Consider the following 23178-nt stretch of genomic DNA (forward strand, 5'->3'; position numbering starts at 1 on the left):
CGGTCTGTCAGTGTGTGTGTGAGGGTGAGTGGGTGGGAAAGGGGCTTGTTTCAGTTGGAGTCCTGGCGGTCTGTCAGTGTGTGTGAGGGTGAGTGGGTGGGAAAGGGGCTTGTTTCAGTTGGAGTCCTGGCGGTCTGTCAGTGTGTGTGAGGGTGAGTGGGTGGGAAAGGGGCTTGTTTCAGTTGGAGTCCTGGCGGTCTGTCAGTGTGTGTGTGAGGGTGAGTGGGTGGGAAAGGGGCTTGTTTCAGTTGGAGTCCTGGCGGTCTGTCAGTGTGTGTGTGAGGGTGAGTGGGTGGGAAAGGGGCTTGTTTCAGTTGGAGTTCTGGCGGCGGTCTGTCAGTGTGTGTGTGAGGGTGAGTGGGTGGGAAAGGGGCTTGTTTCAGTTGGAGTCCTGGCGGTCTGTCAGTGTGTGTGTGTGAGGGTGAGTGGGTGGGAAAGGGGCTTGTTTCAGTTGGAGTCCTGGCGGTCTGTTGGTGTGTGTGTGAGGGTGAGTGGGTGGGAAAGGGGCTTGTTTCAGTTGGAGTCCTGGCGGTCTGTCAGTGTGTGTGTGAGGGTGAGTGGGTGGGAAAGGGGCTTGTTTCAGTTGGAGTCCTGGCGGTCTGTCAGTGTGTGTGTGAGGGTGAGTGGGTGGGAAAGGGGCTTGTTTCAGTTGGAGTCCTGGCGGTGGTCTGTCAGTGTGTGTGTGAGGGTGAGTGGGTGGGAAAGGGGCTTGTTTCAGTTGGAGTCCTGGCGGTCTGTCAGTGTGTGTGTGAGGGTGAGTGGGTGGGAAAGGGGCTTGTTTCAGTTGGAGTCCTGGCGGTCTGTCAGTGTGTGTGTGAGGGTGAGTGGGTGGGAAAGGGGCTTGTTTCAGTTGGAGTCCTGGCGGTCTGTCAGTGTGTGTGTGAGGGTGAGTGGGTGGGAAAGGGGCTTGTTTCAGTTGGAGTCCTGGCGGTCTGTCAGTGTGTGTGTGAGGGTGAGTGGGTGGGAAAGGGGCTTGTTTCAGTTGGAGTCCTGGCGGTCTGTCAGTGTGTGTGAGGGTGAGTGGGTGGGAAAGGGGCTTGTTTCAGTTGGAGTCCTGGCGGTGGTCTGTCAGTGTGTGTGAGGGTGAGTGGGTGGGAAAGGGGCTTGTTTCAGTTGGAGTCCTGGCGGCGGTCTGTCAGTGTGTGTGAGGGTGAGTGGGTGGGAAAGGGGCTTGTTTCAGTTGGAGTCCTGGCGGCGGTCTGTCAGTGTGTGTGTGTGAGGGTGAGTGGGTGGGAAAGGGGCTTGTTTCAGTTGGAGTCCTGGCGGTCTGTCAGTGTGTGTGTGAGGGTGAGTGGGTGGGAAAGGGGCTTGTTTCAGTTGGAGTCCTGGCGGTCTGTCAGTGTGTGTGTGAGGGTGAGTGGGTGGGAAAGGGGCTTGTTTCAGTTGGAGTCCTGGCGGCGGTCTGTCAGTGTGTGTGTGAGGGCGAGTGGGTAGGAAAGGGGCTTGTTTCAGTTGGAGTCCTGGCGGTGGTCTGTCAGTGTGTGTGTGAGGGTGAGTGGGTGGGAAAGGGGCTTGTTTCAGTTGGAGTCCTGGCGGCGGTCTGTCAGTGTGTGTGTGAGGGTGAGTGGGTGGGAAAGGGGCTTGTTTCGGTTGGAGTCCTGGCGGTCTGTCAGTGTGTGTGAGGGTGAGTGGGTGGGAAAGGGGCTTGTTTCAGTTGGAGTCCTTGCGGCGGTCTGTCAGTGTGTGTGTGAGGGTGAGTGGGTGGGAAATGGGCTTGTTTCAGTTGGAGTCCTGGCGGCGGTCTGTCAGTGTGTGTGTGAGGGTGAGTGGGTGGGAAAGGGGCTTGTTTCAGTTGGAGTCCTGGCGGTCTGTCAGTGTGTGTGAGGGTGAGTGGGTGGGAAAGGGGCTTGTTTCAGTTGGAGTCCTGGCGGTCTGTCAGTGTGTGTGTGAGGGTGAGTGGGTGGGAAAGGGGCTTGTTTCAGTTGGAGTCCTGGCGGTGGTCTGTCAGTGTGTGTGTGAGGGTGAGTGGGTGGGAAAGGGGCTTGTTTCAGTTGGAATCCTGGCGGCGGTCTGTCAGTGTGTGTGTGAGGGTGAGTGGGTGGGAAAGGGGCTTGTTTCAGTTGGAGTCCTGGCGGTCTGTCAGTGTGTGTGAGGGTGAGTGGGTGGGAAAGGGGCTTGTTTCAGTTGGAGTCCTGGCGGCGGTCTGTCAGTGTGTGTGTGAGGGTGAGTGGGTGGGAAAGGGGCTTGTTTCAGTGTTTTGTTTCATTTTTGCTGTTGTGGCTTATGTTGGCACTGGTGACACTTCTGGTCTGCCACCAGCACATGCTAAGGTTGTGTTGGTTGTTAATGCAAGCAGCGCATTTCACTATATGTTTCGATGTATATGTGACAAATCAGTCTGAATTTGAACCTGAACCCGAGTCTGAGTCTGAATCTGAACTTGTAAATCTAAATCTGTGTCTGTATCTGAATCTGAATCGTTCTGTGATCTTGTTTCAGGTCCTCCTCTGCCGTATGTTGGAATGAAGATTTATGGCCCAGTGATTCATGGTCTAATGACATGAGAGAGGCTGGGACAAAGGAATATATGAGGAGGAGCAATCAGCCATCAATTCTTTGACCCCGCAGAGGTGCCTCAAAAATTTTCAGTAAACAAGTTACCTGTGTTATCTTCAATTTGAACGAGACGTTCACCATTTCCATTCACCAGTGTTGGATCTGGAGATATTGTCCAGAAGTCAAGAATGAGGCACAGGTTGTATGGTTATAGCCGTAATACTAGATATTCATTACAAATACATTAAATAACTATAAACTGCTCTTTACTGCTATTCACAGCTTCTTCTCCTCCATCACATTTCAGAACAGACCTGCACCTCACTATTTTTTGATTGAGTACCTTCTCTTCGTCTACAACAGGGAAGATTTCCTGGTAGCCAGCCATTTTAATTACATTCCCCATTCCCATTCTGACATGTCGGTCCATGGCCTCTAATGCTATGATGGGGCCTCACTCAAGGTGCAGTGCTGAGGGAGGGGTGTGGGGCAGGTGGCAGAGCAGGAGTGCCGGGGCAGGGGGTGACGCGGGGGCAGACACACCCAGCCCTGAGACACCAGGCAAGGTCATTTGATTCCAAACAACTGGTTTATTGATCATTAGGGAATGTCTCTCTGGTGCATCCTGCTCCCTTCCCCTTTCCCATTCTCTTTTCCCAACCACAATTCTCCTCTCCCTGACTCCCTTCCCACTTTCCTTCCACAATAGAGACCCATATCAGAATCAGGTTTGTCATCACTCACATCATGAAATTTGTGTTTTTTTTGTTGCAGCAGCAGTACAGTGCAAAACATAAAATTACTACAGTACTGTGCAAAAGTCTTAGGCACCCTGGCTATATATATGTGTCTTAGACTTTTGCACCTTGCTGTATATAATTACATTTTATAGTACACTTTATATATTGAACTGTACTGCTGTAGCATAACAACAAACTTCACAACGTATGTCAGTGAAAATAAACCTGATTCTAATTCTAAGCAGGGAATTGACTCTAACGTAACCAACCCACTCTAACAAAGGACATGGCTCATGGTCTTTCTTTATACTGAAAACTGGTCCAAGTTCAACAGATAAGGGATTATTTTGTGATAAGAACTGGCTGTGAGACAACAAGGATAGTCTTGATTTATGCTGTCATGGCAGAGGTTCATAGATAAAGGAACTACAGAAGAAGAGAACTAGCTGTTCTACAAATCACTTTCCAGGGACCAAGGGTTTATTTCTAATCTCAGCTTCCTAGCTGAGCAGCATGACCTTTCCAGACATCAAAGAGATGTTTTTGACAAAGTTAAACTTTTAACTAATATTTCTTGTTCAGCCTTTTGTCATAAACATGTGAACAGTAAGGTTCTCTTTGGCCCGTGATTTAACCAATGAGGTTCACTTTGACCTAATTGAACATGATATTCATGTGGCCTGACGGATCTAACTGAAAAACATCACATGCCAGTTAAGTTCTTCTTCTTTCCTCCAGACCTGGTGAAGGGTTTCGGCCCAAAGTGTCAACTGTACTCTTTTCCATAGATGCTGCCTGGCCTGCTGAGTTCCTCCAGCATTGTGTGTGTGTGTTGCTCGGATTTCCAGCATCTGTAGATTTTCTCTTGTTTGTGACCTACCAGTGATGTCAACGAGGCAAGGGGCCAGAATAAAAAGGGGGTAGTGGAAGGACGACTAGCAAGAAGGTGATAGGTGAAGCCAGTTGGGTGGGAAAGGTCAAGGGCTGGAGAGGAAGGAATCTGATAGAAGAGGAGAGTGGACCAGAGGAGAAAGGGAAGAGGAGAGGCACCAGGGGGAGGTGATAGGCAGCTGAGAAGAGGTTAGACACCAGAGTGGGGAATAGAAGAGGGGCGGGGGAGGGATTTTTTTTAACTGGAAGGAGAAATCGATGTTCATGCCATCAGGTTAAAGGCTACTTAGACAGAATATAAGGTGTTGGTCCTCCACTCTGAGGATGGGCTCACCTTGCCACAAGAGGAGGCCATGGACCAACATATCTGAACAGGCGTGCGAATACAAATTAAAATGTTTGGCCATCGGGAAGTTCTGCTTTTGGCAGAGGTGCACGACGAAGTGGTCCCCTGACAGATCTCACCAGTGTAGAGGGGGCTGCACCAGGAACTCCAGGCGCAATAGACGGCCCCAGTAGATTCGCAGGTGAAGTGTTGCCTCACCTGGAAGGAATGTTTGGAGATCTGAATGGAGGTGGGGGAGGAGGTGTATGGGCAGGTGAAGCACCTTACCTGCTTGCAGGGATGATAGAAAGTAGTTAGGTTTGTTCAGAATGACAAGGAGAATGGTAGAAATATGGAGAGGGGAGACAGAAAGAAGATCTGAAATTCATTCCTCAGCCTTTGGTTCTGGCAATGGACGGCTTGTTTGCCTGCAGCTTGTTGGTATGTCATTTCAGTTTGTGAGCTCTGTTCTCCCTAAGCTGTGTGCATGCACGGCCACACAGTAACTGAAATGCTCCCACACACATAACCTTTGAATTGAATTGACTTTATTACTTACATTCTTCAAATTTTACATAGAAACATAGAAAACCTACAGTGCAATACAGGCCCTTCGGCCCACAAAGTTGTGCCGAGCATGTCCCTACCTTAGAAATTACTATGAGGAGTAAAAATCTTTACATTACATCTCCGTCTAAATGTGCAATGTGCAATTTATAGTAATTTATAATAAATAGAATGTACAACAGGATAGTCAATATAACCTAGAAATACAGTTGTGTCAGCCTCTGGCTAAAGAAATTCCTCATCTCCGTTCTAAATGGACATCCCTCTATTCTGAGGTTGTTCCCTCTGGTCCTAGACTCTTCTACTATAGGAAACATCCTCTCCACATTCACTCTATCTAGGCCTTTCAACATTAAATAGGTTTCAATGAGATCGCCCCTCATTTCTGAATTCCAGAGCTATCAAGAACTTCCTCATATGACAAGCCTTTCAATCCTGGAATTGTTCTCATGCCATGAAACTTCTTTGAACCCTCTCCAATACCAGCACATCCTTTCTGAAACAAAGATTCCAAAACCAATCCCAATACTCCAAGTGAGCCCTTACAAATCGCTTATAAAACCTCAGCGTTATATCCTTGTTTTTATATTTTTCATCCCCTCAAAATGAGGAATTGAATTGACTATTTCTTACATCCTTCACATACATGAGCAAAAATATTTACATTACGTCTCCATCTAAGTGTGCAATGTGCAATTCATAGTAATTTATAATAATGTACAACAGGATAGTCAATATAGCATAGAAATACAATTGTGTAAGCGTGAATTAATCAGTCTGATGTCCTGGTGGAAGAAGCTGTCCCGGAGCCTGTTGGTCCTGGCTTTTATGCTGCGGTACCATTTCCTGGATGGTAACCCTGGAACAGTTTGTGGTTGGGGTGACTCAGGTCCCCAATGATTCTTTGGGCCCTTTTTACACACCTGTCTCTGTAAACGTCCTGAATAGTGGGAAGTTCACATCTACAGATGCGCTGGGCTGTCCACACCACTCTCTGCAGAGTCCTGCGATTAAGGGAAGTACGATTCCCATACCAGGCAGTGATTCAGCCAGTCAGGATGCTCTCAGTTGTGCCCCGATATAAAGCCCTTAGGATTTCAGGGCCCATACCGAACTTCTTCAACCATCTGAGGTGAAAGAGGTGCTGATGTGCCTTTTTCACCACACAGCCAGTATGTACGCGGAATTCAGGCGTGAACTCCGGAAAGCCATTAAGGACGCCAAGAGGCAATATCGAGCCAAGTAGGAAGCCCAGGCTGACCAAAGGGATACCAGTAGACTATGGCAGGGTCTAAATGAGATCACTGGGTGCAAAGAAAAGGCTGGGAATATCAATAACTGTGGTGCTTCTCTTCTTGAAGAACTTAACGTATTCTACACGAGATTCGAACAGAAGAGGAGCATCCCGCTCCCTCTGGATGAACCGGACCTGGTGGCATCGAGATTCATCTTCACTGAGGAGGATGTTAGAAGGGCCTTCCTGAAGATAAATCCAAGGAAGGCGACGGGCCCAGATGGCGTCCCAGGACGGGTTCTCCGGGCCTGTGCAAGCGAGCTAGCTGGAGTGTTTGCTGACATCTTCAACTGCTCCTTGCTTCAGTCTAAGATCCCCTCGTGTTTTAAGAAGGCAACGATAATCCCAGTGCCGAAGAAGAGCAAGGTGGCATGCCTGAATGACTATAGACCTGTGGCTCTGACATCAATTGCTATGAAGTGCTTCGAGCGATTGGTTATGGCACACATCAACCACAGCCTACCGGTCAACCTCGACGCTTCGCAATTCGCCTACCGGAGCAACAGGTCAATGGCAGATGCCATCTCTCTGGCCCTACATTCCTCCTTAGAACACCTGGAGAATAAAGACGCATACATAAAGCTCCTTTTCATTGACTACAGCTCTGCCTTTAATACCATCATTCCAAATAAACTGATTCCTAATCTCCGGAACCTGGGCTTTAGCACTCAGATCTGCAGCTGGATCTTCAACTTCCTCACAGACAGGTCCCAGGCTGTAAAAATAGGGGACAAGCTCTCCTCTACAATCACACTGAGCACCAGTGCCCCACAAGGCTGTGTACTCAGCCCCTTGCTGTACTCACTGTGCACCCATGATTGTGTAGCCAAGTTTCCATCAAACTCAATATATAAGTTTGCTGATGACACAACAATTGTAGGCCGTATCTCGGGTAATGATGAGTTTGAGTACAGAGAGGAAATTAAGAACCTGGTGGCATGGTGCGAAGACAATAAGCTATCCCTCAACGTCAGCAAGATGAAGGAATTGGTTGTTGATTTCAGAAGGAGTAGCGGACCACACGACCCAATTTACATCGGTGGTGCGCAAGTGGAACGGGTCAAAAGCTTTAACTTCCTCGGGGCCAATATCACAAATAACCTGAGTTGGTCCAACCAAGCAGAGTCCACTGCCAAGAAGGTCCACCAGTGCCTTTTCTTCCTGAGAAAATTAAAGAAATTTAGCCTGTCCCCTAAAGCGCAGAATCAAATATCGCTGTGATGATTGTACGTTCTAGTACCAACTGTTTGGCAACAAGAAAGTATCAAGTATAAAGTCCAGACCACGTGAGATCCTCGGTGATGTTTATGCCAAGGAACTTAAAACTGTTCACTCTCTCAACCCCAGATCGATTGATGTCAATAGGGGCTAACCTGTCTCCATTTCTCCTGTACTCCACAACCAGCTCCTTTGTCTTTGTGACATTGAGGGAGAGGTTGTTTTCTTGACACCACTGTGTCAGGGTGATGACTTCTTCTCTGTAGGCTGCCTCATTATTATCTGAGATTAGGCCAATCAGTGTAGTGTCATCAGAAAATTTAATTAGCAGATTGGAGCTGTGGGTGGTGACACAGTCATGGGTATACAGAGAGTAAGGAGAGGGCTTAGGACACAGCTTTGGCAGGCTCCTGTGTTGAGGGTCAGTTGGGTAGAGGTGAGGGAGCCCACTCTTACCACCTGCTGACAATCTGACAGGAAGTCCAGGATCCAGCTACATGAGGCAGGGTGAAGGTTGAGGTCTCTGAGCTTCTTGTTGAGCCTGGAGGGAATTATGGTGTTGAATGCTGAACTGTAGTCCAAGAACAGCATTCTCACATAAGCATCCTTCTTCTCCAGATGTGTATGGACACTGTGTAGAGCAGTGGCTATTGCATCATCTGTCGATCAGTTGTGTCGGTGGGTGAATTGTAGGGCTCCAGGTTGGGTGGTAGCATGCTGCAGATGTAATCCTTAACCAGCCTCTCAAAGCATTTGCTTATTATTGAGGCCCCATTCTGCCCTTCACGTGTGGCTTAACTACTCAGGCCAGAGGAACAGTTTCTAATGACAGGAGAAGGGGCAAAGATGGGTTACTGGAGCCTTAAAACCAGTCACTTCAGGCAGATGAGGCTCGTCAGCTGTGCTTGGCAGCTCATCTAGGAGAAGGAAAACTCTGATCTCAAACCTCCATTGCCTGGCTCCTATACCTACTCATGGGGAAGGCTTCGAGAGTAAACCCCAGGGAAGATCAGGCAATGGAGTCCCTACCACAGTCCACATTGAGTTCAACGCTGACTGGCAACCCCAGCGACACTGCTGGTTCCAAATTGTATCAGTCTCTGCTTTCGGGTTTCTTTGGATTCATCAGCTGGGTGGAGAGGGGGAGCTTTCTGCAGGGACAACAGCTTACTCTCCATGTCGAGCTGCCCTGGCTTGTGTATCACAGGCACAGCAGGACGGAATATCCATGGTTAATCTTGACTAACAGAGGGCCGTGTGTGTGTGTGTGTGTATATACGTGATGACACTTCCATCATGTGTGCTGTATTTCACACATTAGATACCTCAGTCCGTTGAAATGTTCTCTATTTGAATCATTGCCATACAGAAATAGCCGCTAAATCTGCCACTCACCACATTGCCAACTAGAGACAAGATGATAAACTGCAGTGTTAAATATTACCAACATACCTGCTGTATCCAATCAGTCAATTCCACACACTTCCTACAGCAGGGACTACTGTAGTGTGATTCCTCCCCGGCCTCACTTGTCCCTCAGCACTGTCCGGAATGTGAAACGCAGGAAGATTTTCAGAAAATTCATCTTTCGATATTGCTGAGTGGATACCCTTTGGAAACTGACCTCGCAGGGCATGCTGTCTGAGTGAGTAGGTTCGTGACCCGCGGTGCAAATTCATCCTCAACTGATTGACGGCTGGAGATTGATCACCACGATCTTTTTTCATGAGAAGACAGAACCTTCTCCGGTGAAAAGGGAATCAAACCACTCAAGAATGGAGATTAGAAGAATCCGCGGGAGAACTGAGGCAAAGTTTTTTTTTACAGTGAATTAGAATTATCACTTAGATGATTTAAGATCTATTGTCTTACAGCAACAGTATATGGCAAAGACATAAAAATCTCTTCAAAAATTGGTGAAGCAAATAAAGGAATAAAAAGGTATTGTTCATGGACTGTTCAGAAATTGGATGGCAGAGGGGAAGAAGCAGTTTGTGAATTGTTGAATGTAGTTCTTCATGCTCCTGTACCTCCTTCCTGGTAGGAGCAAATCTAAGATCCATACCAGCAAGTTTGCTAACAGTGGGGTAGAAGCTGTCCTGATGGTTCATGCTTTTTTATCTTCTGCCCGGTGGGAAAGGGGAGAAGGGAGACTGTCCGGGGTGGGTGTGGGTTTTAATTTTGCTGGCTGCTTTATGGAGGCAGCAAGAAGTGCAGACAGAGGCCAGGCTGTGCTGAGCTGTGTCCATAACTATCTGCGGCTTCCTGTGGTCACAAGCAGAGCAGTGGCTGGACCAAGCTGTTATGTATCCGGATAGAATGCTCCCTGTGGAGCCTCAATAACAACTGGTAAAGGGTCAAAGGGGATATGTCAATTGTCTTTCGGCCACTGAGGAAATAGAGGCATCGGTGAGCTTTAGACCCTTCCTGCTGGAGGCTGCAGACCGAAGGAGATTGCTTGTTCTGGGCTGTGCATGTGGTGGGTTAGCAAGGAGAAAGTGAGGAGTGGGGTCTGATTTGCTGTCGTTGCTTTTCGATTGGGGTGTGTTTAGTTTTGTTGTGTTCTGTGTTGTTCTGCTGAGCATTCTGGGGACGTTCTGTTGGTGCCCGGATGTATAGCTCCACTTGCACATTGCTGGGAGTGTTCGTTATGGCGTATTTCACTGTATGTTACGATGTAATGTGATAAATCTGAAACTGATCCAACTCCACCGTCAGACTACTGAACTCCCCGCCACCGCCCAGGTCTCATCATGTATGAGGCACCAGTAGCGTTATACTCTTTACGGTTTAACTTGTGTTGTAAATGCACCTCAAAGGTTCACCTGGTGCTAAATGTCAACCTTCTGGAACATATTTTATTATTTGTTAATTTATTTGTGATTAAGGCATCCGTTAGTCTTGCGAGACCATGGATCTGCACCTGGGCAAGGTTGTATGGAAGACCTGCAGCTGCAAGTCTCCCCTCTCTACGACACCAATGTCGTCCAAGGGAAGGGCATTAGGACCCATACAGCTTGGTACCAGTGTCGTCGCAGAGCAATATGTGATTAAGTGCCTTGCTCAAGGACACAACACATGTTGCCTCAGCTGGGGCTCGAACTCACGACCTTCAGGTCACTAGTCCAATGCCTTAACCACTTGGCCACGTGCCCACTCTTATTTGAGATAGTATTACTTTATGTGTTGTGTGTGAGCTATAGGTATTGTGTTGTGCAACTTGGTCTGGAGAAATGCTGTTTAGCTTGGTATACATGTATACAGCTGAACTTGAGCAATGTCCAGCTGAAAATTCCTGTTGGATCTAGTTTCAGGCATGGTACAGCCCAGACCACAATGACTCAGCATGTAGAAAGGGGATATTCCCCTCTCCCCACTCACCTTTCTTCTTGCTTCCCTTGCTACTGATTCCCAGTGTCTGTCTCTGTACAAATGCACTCTGGTCAAATCTGATTAGGTGCAAGTGGATGTGGTACTGAGATGATAACAATCTTCGGCTCAAAGAGTAGAACCCAGTGTGACAAAGACAATTTTACTTCAGGAGTGGACAGATGACCAATGTTTGACTGGCAATTGGTAAATTGGTTTATTCCTGAAGAAGGGTTTCGGCCTGAAACATCGATTGCTTATTCATTTCCATAGATGCCGCCAGGCCTGTTTAGTTCCTCCAGCATTTTGCTTGTGTTAAATTGGTATATTATTGTCACCTGTACCAAGGTGCAGAGAAAAACTTTGTGGTTACCGACCATCCATACAGATCATTACATTACAACAGTGAATTGAGGTAAGACAAGGGGAAACAGTCATCATCATCATCACTATGTCCCATGTCGTATGATGTGGCCGATCGTGGTCTATGACCATGATAGTTTTTGGTAAATTTTTCTACATTGCCTTCTTCCAGGCAGTGTCTTTACAAGGCAGGTGACCTCAGCCATTATCAATACTCTTCAGAGATTGTCTCCCTGGTGTCAGTGGTCACATAACCAGGACTTGTGATATACACCAGCTGCTCATACGACCATCCACCACCTGCTCCCATAGCTTCATGTGACCATGATCAGGGGCTAAGCAGGTGCTACACCTTGCCCAAGGGTGACCTGCAGGCTAACGGAGGGAAGGAGCACCTCATATGTCCTTTGGTAGAGACGTACCTCCACCCCACCACCCAAAAGCCATAATAGAGTGCAGAATAAAGTGCAATAGTTACAGAGAAAGTGCAGTGCAGGTAAACGTTTAGGTGTGAGGGTCATGATCAGATAGATTGTAAGGTTAAGAGTTCATTGAGTCATACATTAAGTCTGATAACAATGGAAGAGAAGCTGTCTTTGACTCTGGTGGTACGTACTTTCAGGCTTTTGTACACTCTGTTCAATGGGATGGGGAGAAGGGAGACTGCTCAAGGTGGAAGGGGATCTTTAATTACACTGGTTGCTTTCCCAAGGAAGTGAGAAGTGTAGGCAGAGTCTATAGAGGGGAGATTGGTTTTCATGTGTTCACAACTCTCTGCAGTTTCTTATGGTCTTGGGCAGAACAGTTGCTGTACCAAGCTGTGGTGCATTCTACAGTGCATCGATAAAAATTAGTGAAGGTCAACAAGGGACATATCAAATTTTCTTAGCCTTTGGAGGAAGTAGAGGTACTGGTGTGCTTTCTGGGCCGTAGTTTTCTACATGGTTGGACCAGAACAAGCTATTGGTGATGCTTATGCCTGGGAACTCGAAGCGCTCAGCCGTCTTATTGATTACACTTCGATGTAAAGATTGGAAGAAAGGGCTCTTTTTTTGGCTGATAAAGCTGGAAGATTTTCATCAGTGTTACTTTAAAAACCTGCGTGGATCTTCAAATGCTCTGTATTCACAGCGAGCCACGGAGCTGGTGACATGAAAGCGAAGGAAGAACTGAGTGTGAGGAGACTGAATAACACACGGGTTAATTCCACAAGCCCCTTGGTCTTAACCCTGATACTGAATTATACTTCAAAGTCAACAAAGAGCTGCCCTCGATAAATACAAACTTGATAAGTGTCAGCAAATAATAAGTTGAATCTTGAAGATAGGATGACACCTTTTGCAGTGTTTGCTTTTGAAATATGTTGTACAGACTGAGGAGAATACTAAATAAACCCACCGGCCTGTTTCAACGCTGTGAAGGTTTAAGAATGACTAAAGAGTGTCACTGTCTCTGTCACCAATTCATCTAGGCTGAATGATGGCAGTCTTTGACACTTGACAATCCTCGTCAAAGTAAACTTTCAAACTACCACCTCAGCCGGGGTGACCCCATTCTCTCTTCTTGCCTAACCCCTCCTTTCATCACTCTTCCCCCCCTTCCTCCCTTTCTCTTCAGATTCAGATTCCAACAAAACATGCGCGAAATGTGTCGTTTGTGTTAACAACCAACACAATCTACAGATGTGCTGAGGGCAGCCCACAAGTGTCACCACACATACCAGTGCCAACATAGCATGTCCACAAGCAATAACAGCAACAGCAAAACTAGCCCTTTTCCTCCCTCCCACCCACCCACCTTCATATACTCAGACAGACCACCGGCACTAGGATGGGCCGCCTCTGGGTCTCCAGCCTCCAGTGGTTTCATGGACTCACAGACATCGGGTGCCTGACTTTCCCAATGAACTTGTGAACCTGGAGACCCAAGGCTTTGGCCATTGGGCCTCAACTTCCAGCCCTTCAACTTATGTCTTTGAGGTATGGTATTGACTCCAGGACTCAGCAATGATGAGACCTTGAATTTCAGGCCTCAGATTCCAACTTGCCAACCTAGAAGGTCACTGGCCCTTGTTCCTCCGTCATGTATGTATCTCTGATTCTGGGGAGTCACCAACCCTTATCCTCGCCAGGCCTTGTGCACATTGCCTGCTGACCTGGCATTCATCCATGGGCATCACTGGCCTTCAAACCCAGAGCACGGAGCGGAGGCCTAGACTCCAGCCTGATTTCTGACTCTCCCACATCCTAGCAGATTAGTATCTGAAAGATCTGCCCTCTGGTACCACCTACACCCCTTCCCTTCTCTCCCCCTCACCTGCTGCTCCTGCCTCGCATCCATTCCAGGCACAGAGCATATTGTCCACTCTTTGGATTTCAAGGCATTGACCTATTTGCCATGCAAATTGATAGAGTTGCTAATGAGGCCTATGGTATGCTGGCCTGCATTAGTTGGGGAATTGAATTTAAGAGCCACCAAATAATGTTGCAGCTCTATAAAATCCTGGTTAGACCACACTTGAAATATTGAGTTCCGTTCTGGTTGCTTCATTATTGGAAGAATGTAAAAGCTTTAGAGACGGTACAGCGGAGATTTACCAGGATGCTGCCTGGATTAGAGAATATATCTTATGAGGAAAGGTTGAGTGAGTGAAGGCTTTTCTCTTTGAGGTGACTTGTATCTTGAGCTAGAGGTGGTGAATCTGTGAAATTCATTGCCACAGGCTGCTGTGGAGGCCTAGTCATTGGATATATTTAAGGCAGAGGTTGATAGATTCTTAATTAGGGCATGAAGGGTTATGGGGAGAAGGAGGTTGGGACTGAGAGGGAAAATGGATCAGCCATGATGAAACGGTGGATCAAATGGCCTAATTCTGCTCCTATAAATAATGGTCTTATGTGTAAGATGACAAGAGGCATAGACCGAGGCTTTTCCCCGGGGTAGGTATGGGGAGAGGGCATAATTTTAAGCTGATTGGAGGAAAGTATAGGGGAAATGTCAGAGGTAGTTCTCAACACGGAGGGTGCTGGGTGCATGGAATATGATGTCAGGGTGGTGGTAAAATCAGATCCATTAGGGACAATTAAAAAACCCTTAGGCACGTGGATGATAAAAAAATGGAAGCTATATGTGAGGGAAGGGTTAGGTTGATCTTAGAGTAGATTAAAAGGTCGGCACAACGTTGTGGGCTGAATGGCCTGGACTGTGCTGTAATGTTCTATATTGTATATTCTATTTTGAACCAACTGCAGGTTGATAGGGGTAGGCAGTTTAAATGGTTTGGTATGGACTAGATGGGCCGAAAGGCCTGTTTCTGTGCTGTACTAACTCTAAAGCCCTGGCAGATGGATCTTTTCCATATGTGAGATTTCTTTGTTTCCACCATCACGCAGCGCCCCCTGAGGGTGAACGAATGGACAAGCATCAGAATATCAAAACAGTGGTGAGCATTAATTTCCAATGTAATGGGTTCACCTTTTGAAGGATTGAATCTGACCTCGATGTTGATGGAATTCCACTAACAACTGTTGTGCAGGTTTGCTGCAAGTCTAATGGCTTGGGGCTTCAAATGTGAGCTACGCTTCGAAGATTAGTAGCATTAATCAAAAGCAAGTATTATTTGGAAGCCTGAAATGAACCAGCTGTAAATACTGCTACCGCTGACTGGCCAGCAATTATCTCCTTTTAAATCCTGATTTTTGAAATCCATTTGAGCGTATACTTTAATGAGGGTTGTAAAGTGTCCACAGACAACATCCCCATCACTTTCAATCTTCCTCAGCAATCAGCGTCACTGTCGGTACACTGGCATCCCGCTGTGCTGAGAGGCAGTCTACCCCTCCAGTCTGACTCAGTTCAGGGGCAACTAGGGATGGTGAGTGTGGTCAGAGCTGAGGTAAGTAAGGTTATCCGCTCTGATTTAAGAGTCTGATGGTTGAGTGAACCTGGTGAAGCGGGATCCAAAGCTTCTGTATCTCCCTCCTGATGGAGGCAGTGAGAAGAGAGCATGTCTTGGATGGTGGGGTCTTGACGATGGATTCTGCTTGTTTGCCGTTGCGCTCCTTGTAGGTGTGCTCAGCGGTGGGCAGACAAGAGCAGCAAGTGTGTGTAAATAAACACTGGCTTTACCAGGGATCTTTGTATCCACAAAAATAAATCTAAAAAATTGAAATGGCTGACAGTTCAAAGTAGTTTTATTATCAACGTACATATCCTGTTGGTGGGGAGGGGGAGCGTGGAGATATGTCTCTACCAAAGGAGGGGTAAGGCACTCCTTCCCTCATCTAGCCTGCAGGTCACCCTCGGGTGAGGTGTAGCACCTGCTCAGCGCCTCACCCCCCATCAGGGTCACATGAACCCATGGGAGCAGGTGGTGGATGGTCGTATGAGCAGCTGGTGCAGATCACAAGTCCTGGTTATGTGACCAATGACACCAGGCAGACAATCCTGAAGAGTATTGATAATGGCTGGGGTCACCAGTCTTGTAAAGACACTGCCCAGAAGAAGGCGATGGCAAACCACTTCTGTCGAAAAAAATTGCCATAAACATCATGGTCATGAGACCATGATCATCTACGCCATATGACATGGCGCATGACGACAATGACGATAACGTATACTGTAATATATACCACCCTGACATTCATTTGCTTGCAGGCATTCACAGTAGAACAAAGAAATGCAATTGAATCAATGAAAAACTACAGACCAAACAAAAGCAGACATACAGCCAATGTGCAAGGAAGACAAACTGCAAACACAAAAAAAACCTGAGTTCATGAGTTGTCAAATCTTTGAAGGTGTTTGTGGAATCAGTTCAGTGTCGAGGTGAGTGAAGTTATCCAGAATACTGGATGGCAAAATTTGTTTGAAATTCCAAAAGTCAATTGACCTTTCCAAGTTTTGCTGTTGTGGTTGAAGTCGATAAAGGCAGTCAGTAATAACAAATAAAATCAGTTTAATGAGAAGCAGAATTCTGTAGGGAAAACCGAAGGTAGATGAAGTGATTGACATGTTTTGATTTTATCCCTGAATCACTCAGTCAGACTCCTGCTAGTCTCGTCAGACAAGGCAGACTGTGTTCCCCTCTTTGGCTTTGAATTCATCTCCATTAATTACTCTCCACATGGAACCCCAGAAACAGTTTTTAGGAATCTGCTCTCTTGCTTTCTGAAGGATGATACGATACTGGCTGGAGACAGCAGCAGAAAAAAACAATCCAGTGCCAAGAAATTGCTCCACGTTGCTATTTTTTGGCATCGAGACAGTGTTCCCAGTCACGATCATATTGTGGGAAAGTTACCAAAAGGTAGAGGTTATGATGAAGGGTTGGATATTTGAGATAAAATGAGGAGATGTGTCTTCACTTGAAGTATAATGGATCTTTGAAAATCTCCATTGCAGAGTTATAGAGCACTGCAGCATTGTGCTAACCACTGTGCCAATTCCACTTTCTCCTTGAACCCCAAATTTCTAAGAGTCCATGGATATCAGTGTTGAACATGGTCAAATCTTGATGCTCGAGTTGTCTGGGAGGGGGTGTACTGAGGATTCAGGTATCACTGAATGGAGAAATGTGTTCCCATCTCTACCCTTCAGACTAACCTTTCAGCAAAACTCACAATACGCTGGAGGAACTCAGCAGGTTGGGCAGCATCCGTGGAAATGATCAGTCAACGTTTTGGGCCGGAACCCTTCATCAGGACTGAAGAGGGAAGGGGCAGAGACCCTATAAAGAAGGTGGGGGGGGGGTGGGAAGGAGAAGGCTAGTAGGTTCCAGGTGAAAAACCAGTAAGGAGAAAGATAAAGGGGTGGGAGAGGGGAAGCAGGGAGGTGATAGGCAGAAAAGGTGAAGAAGGAATAGGGGAAAACACAATGGGTAGTAGAAGGAGGTGGAACCATGAGGGAGGTGATAGGCAGCTGGGGGAGGAGGCAGAGTGAAATGGGGATAGGGGAAGGGAGGGGGAGGGAATTACTGGAAGGTAGAGAATTCCACTACCCTCTTTCCTCCCCGTGACTCCCAACTTTTCCTCTACCCCTCATTGCCCCTCCATTCCTCTGATCCCTCATCCTCCTCTAACCCCGCTCTCCCTGAATATCCCAACCCCTTCCTCCCTCCTGAAACCTCCCACTCTTTACCCTCCTCTGACCCCGGCCCCACTCCTTGCCGTGTCTTCACCATCCTCTCTGACCTTCCCCTCTCTGAGGCAGAACGTTCTGTCCTTAGCAAGGGCTTCACTTTTGTCCCCCTCCGTCCACACCTCAGTGAGTTTCGTGCCCGCCATGATGCTGAACTCTTCTTCCGTCGCCTACGTCTCCGAGCCTGTTTCTTTGGCAAGGGTTCCCCTCCCCCTACTAATGACCCCTTCTCCCGTCTTCAACCCTCCTCCTCCTCCTGGACACCCCGCCCGGGCCTTCTACCTGCACTCGATCTTTTTATCTCCAACTGTCGCTGAGACATCAACCATCTCAGCTTCACCACTCCTCTGTCCTGTTCCAACCTCACTCCCTCTGAACGCACTGCCCTCCACTCTCTCCACACTAATCCCAACCTCACCATCAAACCCGCAGACAAAGGTGGTGCTGTAGTAGTCTGGTGGACGGACCTCTACCTCACTGAGGCCAAACGTCAGCTCTCTGACACCCCCTCTTACTTACCACTGGAACGGGACCCCACCAAAAAACATCAAACCATTGTCGCCTTCACCATCACCGCCCTTATGAACTCCGGAGACCTTCCACCCTCAGCCACTAAGCTCATAATTCCCACACCCCGCACTGCTCGGTTTTACCTCCTCCCCAAGATCCACAAGCCTGACTGTCCCGGTTGACCCATAGTTTCTGCCTGCTCCTGCCCCACCGAACTTGTATCTGCCTACCTGGACTCCATTTTGTCACCCATAGTTCAGTCTCTCCCCACCTACATCCGGGATACATCCCATGCCCTCCACCTCTTCAATAACTTCCAGTTCCCCAGTCCCGACCGCTTCATTTTCAATATGGATGTCCAATCCTTATACACCTCCATTCCCCATCAAGAAGGCCTCAAAGCCCTCCGCTACTTTCTGGTCAATAGACCTCACCAGTTCCCCACCACCACTACCCTCCTCCGGTTGGCGGAACTAGTACTCACACTTAATAACTTCTCTTTTGACTCTTCCCACTTTCTTCAGACCAAGGGTGTAGCTATGGGCACTTGCATGGGCCCTAGCTATGCCTGCCTCTTCATTGGTTATGTGGAACAGTCTGTGCTCCAAACCTATTCTGGTACTGCTCCCCAACTTTTCCTTCGCTACATTGACAACTACATTGGTGCTGCTTCCTGCACCCATGCTGAGCTCGTCAATTTCATCGACTTTAACTTCAAACTTCTACCCAGCCCTCAAATTCACTTGGTCTATCTCAGATACTTCTCTCCCCTTTCTCGATCTCTCGGTCTCCATCTCTGGAGACAGACTGTCCACTGACATCTTCCACAAGCCCACTAGCTCTCATAACTACCTCGACTATACCTTTTCCCACCCTGCCACATGCAAAAATACCATTCCCAATTCCCAATTCCTCCATCTCTGCCGCATCTGCTCCCAGGATGAGGCTTTCCGTTACAGGACACCTCAAATGTCCTCTTTCTTTAAGGATCGTGGTTTCCCTTCTACCGTCATCAATGATGCCCTCACCCGCATCTCCTCCATTTCCTGCACTTTGGCTCTCACCCCATCCTCCCGCCATCACAACAGGGACAGAGTTCCCCTTGCCCTCACCTACAACCCCACCAGCCTCCGGATCCAGCACATCATCCTCCGCAACTTCCGCCACCTTCAACAGGACCCCACCACTAAGGGCATCTTTTCCTCTCCACCTCTCTCTGCTTTCCGCAAGGATAGGTCCCTCCATGACTCCCTGATCCACACGTCCCTCCCCATGGATCTCCCACCCGGCACTTATCCCTGTAAGCGTAAGTCCTATACCTGTCCCTACACCTCCTCTCTTGCCACCATTCAGGGCCCCAAACAGTCCTTCCAGGTGAGGCAACACTTCACTTGTGAGTCTGTTAGGGTCATCTATTGCATTCGGTGCTCCTGGTGCGGCCTCCTCTACATCGGTAAAACCCAATGCAGACTGGGGGACCGCTTCGTTGAGCACCTCCGCTCCGTCTGCCACAACAGACAGGATCTCCTGGTAGCCACCCACTTCAACTCTGCTTCCCATTCTCATTCAGATATGTCCATACATGGCCTCCTCTACTGCCATGATGAGGCTAAACTCAGGTTGGAGGAGCAACACCTCATATACCGTCCAGGTAGTCTCCAGCCCCTTGGTATGAACATAGATTTCTCCAACTTCCGGTAATTCCCTCCCCCTCCCTTCCTCTATCCCTATTTCACTCTGCCCCCTCCCCCAGCTGCCTATCACCTCTCTCATTGTTCCGCCTCCTTCTACTACCCATTGTGTTTTCCTCTATTCCTTCTTCACCTTTCCTGCCTATCACCTCCCTGCCTCCCTTCCCCCACCCCTTTATCTTTCCCCTTACTGGTTTTTCACCTGGAACCTACCAGCCTTCTCCTTCCCACCCTCCCCCCACCTTCTTTATAGGGCCTCTGCCCCTTCCCTCTTCAGTCCTGATGGAGGGTCCGGCCTGAAACATTGACTGAATGTTTCCATGGATGCTGCCCAACCTGCTGAGTTCCTCCAGCGTGTTATGAGTGTTGCTTTGACCCCAGCATCTGCAGAGTATTTTGTGTTTAAGACTAATCTTTCAGTTAGCTCACCAGCCAAGAGAAACAGCCCATTTCCAGCCCTCTGAAGCAGTGTGCACACCCCAGTGAGATAAACTCTGCTCCTTCTGAGCTCAGAGGATTAGCAGCCACTCTACTCCATCACTTCCAACACAACAACATCCATATCCCAGCAACTGAACTTTCTGTATTTCAGCAAAGGCAAGTGTACCCTTCCGGTCATTTAAACCAAAAATGTGCAGTTTCTACTGTTCTTTTTCCTGCCTTCATCAGTTCACTTTTTGGGTGCAAATTTCCTTCCAAGGCTCAATGATTCACAAAATCAGTGATTCAAAAAGACCAAACAACAGGAATTCTTCAGATGCTGGAAATTCAAGCAACACACATTAAAGTTGTTGGTGAACGCAGCAGGCCAGGCAGCATCTCTAGGAAGAGGTACAGTCGATGTTTCGGGCCGAGACCCTTTGTCAGGACTAACTGAAGGAAAAGTGAGTAAGAGATTTGAAAGTGGGAGGGGGAGGGGGAGATCCAAAATGATAGGAGAAGACAGGAGGGGGAGGGATGGAGCCAAGAGCTGGACAGTTGATTGGCAAAAGGGATACGAGAGGATCATGGGACAGGAGGCCTAGGGAGAAAGAAAAGGGGGTGGGGGAACCCAGAGGATGGGCAAGGGGTATAGTGAGAGGGACAGAGGGAGAAAAAGCAGAGTGAGAGAAAGAATGTGTGTATAAAAATAAATAACAGATGGTGTACGAGGGGGAGGTGGGGCATTAGCGGAAGTTAGAGAAGTCAATGTTCATGCCATCAGGTTGGAGGCTACCCAGACGGAATATAAAGTGTTGTTCCTCCAACCTGAGTGTGGCTTCATCTTTACAGTAGAGGAGGCCGTGGATAGACATGTCAGAATGGGAACGGGACGTAGAATTGAAATGTGTGGCCACTGGGAGATCCTGCTTTCTCTGGCGGACAGAGCGTAGGTGTTCAGCAAAGCGGTCTCCCAGTCTGTGTCAGGTCTCGCCAATATATAGAAGGCCACATCGGGAGCACCGGACGCAGTATATCACCCCAGTCGACTCACAGGTGAAGTGTTGCCTCACCTGGAAGGACTGTCTGGGGCCCTGAATGGTGGTAAGGGAGGAAGTGTAAGGGCATGTGTAGCACCTCAGTCCATCTAGTCCATGCCAAATCATTTAAATTGCCTAGACCCATTGACCTGGACCTGGACCATAGCCCTGCATTCCCCTCACATCCACGTACCTATCTAAACCCTTGTCTGGTCCCATTGACCCATCCCTAGACCATAGCCCTCCATTTCCCTCCATATCCCTCCCATCCACATTTCTATCTTAACTTCTCTCAAATGTTGAAATTGAACCCGCATCCACCACTTCTGCTGGCAGCTCGTTCCACATCATCACCACCCTCTGAGTGAAGAAATTTCCTCTCATGTGCACTTTAAATATTTCACCTTTCACCCTTAACCCATGACCTGTAGTTGTAGTCTCACCCAACCTCAGTGGAAAAAGGCTGCTTGCATTTACCCAATCAATACTCCCCATAAGTTTGTATACCTCTATCAAATCTCCCCTCAATCTTCTAAAATTTGAGAGAATAAAGTTCCAATCTACTCAATCTTTCTTTATAACTTAGATCCTCCAGTCCTGGCATCATCCTCGTAAATTTTCTCTGCACTTTTTAAATCTTATTTATATCTTTCCTGTAGGTAGATGACCAAAACTGCACACAATGCTCCAAATTAGGCCTCACCAATGTCTTTTACATCTTCAATATAACGTCCAAGGTTAATTGGTCACATGGGTGTAATTGGGCAGCACAGGCTTTTTGGGCTAGAAGGGCCAGTTACCATGCTGTATCTCTAAATAGAAATCAAAAATAAGAATAAAGAACACTAATGTAAGTCAAGGGATCTTCTCTGGAAAAGACATATCGATTGTTCCATTCCTAGCTGTCACTTTTGTGTTATACAGCTAGATCTTGCCGTGTCTTAAGCTCTAATGGGATTCCTGGACGTTAAAGGCTGGTGAGTGAACTGGAGAACACAAGGAAGTGTTCCAGCGTCAACCTCAAGAGGAATCTGTTCAAAGCTACTCTGACAGGTGGGACTCTGGGATCCAGGTCTGATCTCTGCTCCCAGGTAAAGATGTGAAAAGCACAAATCTTGCTTATGGACATGCAGCATGCAGCCACAGGCTGAACGCTGCAGGTCGAGCAGCAACTAATGGGATAAAATGAATTGAGGAGAACTGGTACGTCATCAAAGACTTACAGATTTCGATGGATGTGCAATGGTTGCATCCCAGCCAGGTATGAAGGCTCCAGTGCTGAGGATCACAAGTGGCTGCAGAAGATTGTAGCCTCAGTAACATCTCTCCCCGCCACTGAGAATATCTTCAAGATGCGGTGCCTGAAGAAAGCGGCATCCATCACTGAAGAACCTTACCATCCGGGACAAGCCCTCTTTTCTCTCTTGTTTCTTCTGGGAGAAGATGCAGAAGCTAGAAAGCCCAGATGACTAGACTCAAGAACAGCTTCTTCCCCGCTTCTATCAGCTACTTACGGGCTTCCCCCAGCATATCCTCGGACTGTGTTGGTCGTTGCCAGAAACGACGCTTTTCACAGTATGTTTTAACATTGTGATACACTGTACATGTGAGGCTAACCTTTATCTTTTTCTTTAAATTTCAGGATGATGGCATGAAACGCTCCTCCCCATTTCAAATGGGTAAGAATTTTGACAGAGAGACAACAGAATTTCATAATTAATTTTTTTTGTCAGCTTATTGTCACATATAAAGAGATACAGTTAAAAACCATTGATATATATGACACTTGCCCAGTCTGTGCCATTTCTTTGTGTTCATCAGCTGAGTGGGGGGGGGGTGAACTTGCTACATGGACAACAGCTTGCTCTTTCATATTGTACAGCCCTGGCTTGTGTATCTACACAACTAGGGCACAACATCCACGGTCAGCCCTGACCAGTAGAGGCCACTACATACACTATGTATGTGTCATGTATATGATGCATGCATACAGTGATGCTAGGAAGTTTGTGTACCCAGTACAATTTTCACTATTTCTGCATAAGTATGACCTAAAAAGTAATCAGCTTTTCATGAAAGTTGGACTGAAAAGCTTGAGCATAGAGCTATTAAGGAA

General features: G+C 47.6%; 1 long non-coding RNA gene across 1 annotated transcript in view; it reads left to right on the top strand.

Annotated features, from left to right (window-relative positions):
* Positions 1 to 2443: 2443 nt before the first annotated feature.
* Positions 2444 to 23178, top strand: part of LOC140193650 (uncharacterized) — a 45243-nt gene continuing 24508 nt past the window's right edge. The window contains exons 1-2 of the long non-coding RNA XR_011884908.1: positions 2444 to 2570; positions 22705 to 22741. This is a non-coding gene — a long non-coding RNA (uncharacterized lncRNA). The remainder of the gene's footprint in view (positions 2571 to 22704; positions 22742 to 23178) is intronic.

The sequence above is a fragment of the Mobula birostris genome, unplaced genomic scaffold (genome assembly GCF_030028105.1).
Source record: "Mobula birostris isolate sMobBir1 unplaced genomic scaffold, sMobBir1.hap1 scaffold_673, whole genome shotgun sequence".
Classification (NCBI taxonomy): domain Eukaryota; kingdom Metazoa; phylum Chordata; class Chondrichthyes; order Myliobatiformes; family Myliobatidae; genus Mobula; species Mobula birostris.